This window comes from Episyrphus balteatus, chromosome 2 (assembly GCF_945859705.1).
Source record: "Episyrphus balteatus chromosome 2, idEpiBalt1.1, whole genome shotgun sequence".
Taxonomy (NCBI): domain Eukaryota; kingdom Metazoa; phylum Arthropoda; class Insecta; order Diptera; family Syrphidae; genus Episyrphus; species Episyrphus balteatus.
The window spans coordinates 91,081,142-91,081,925 of record NC_079135.1 but is presented as its reverse complement, the minus strand read 5'-3'; the positions used below and the strand labels follow the sequence as shown (position 1 = coordinate 91,081,925).

The 784-nt window shown below is 26.3% G+C and overlaps 1 non-coding gene across 1 annotated transcript; it reads right to left on the bottom strand.

The window, feature by feature from the left end:
- Positions 1 to 286: 286 nt before the first annotated feature.
- Trnae-cuc (transfer RNA glutamic acid (anticodon CUC)) lies at positions 287 to 360 on the bottom strand. Its single transcript has one exon. It is a non-coding gene; the product is annotated as a tRNA-Glu (tRNA).
- Positions 361 to 784: the final 424 nt, after the last annotated feature.

Here is a 784-nt window from a genome sequence, read left to right as displayed (position 1 = left end):
TATTATTATCACATTAGAAGCACTTTAGTGATATTATCGAAGGTTTATTCATTGAAAAGTATTGGGTGTTTCTTATCGTTATGTAATTGACTTGGATTTTTAATGTTGCATTTTAAACCGATTTTATTTTAGATAAATTTTTTTCAAAGTTTTGGAGAATCAAGAATTAATAACACTAAACTTATTTTAAGAAATCACAGAAATTATTCGAATTTAAATCAAACCAACTAATTCTATTGTTCCATTTTGCTTTTCAAATATTGGCGAGCGGTATGTAAAAAAAATATTCCCATATACCGGGAATCGAACCCGGGCCTTCTGGGTGAGAGCCAGATATCCTAACCACTAGACAATATGGGATAAGCAATTAACATCAAACTTTTGATGTTATTCAATAGTCCAGGATTATGTTATAAAATAAGAAATTTCTTTGTGTCAATTCTGATCTTCTTCCTTTAATATGGTGCGTTTATGCCAAATCTTTTATTTTGGGAAAAGGATTAAGTTTTGGCTTATATTTAAATTATATAAATGCTTTTGTATAAAAAATTTCGTTGAAATACAATAAGTAGTTTTGCAGAAAATCCGATTTGAAAAAAGCGGTCCTATGGCAGGTACCGTTAATAATTTTTTTTTCTTCAAAAGATAGACCTTGTTTAAAAAATAACATTTGAATTTTTTAGATGTTGATTAGTTATTTCTACAAAATGGCATACCAATTTTATTTTTAAACTTTTTTTTTCAAAAAATTATTTATAAAAAATTTTGAAAATTTTTTATATGG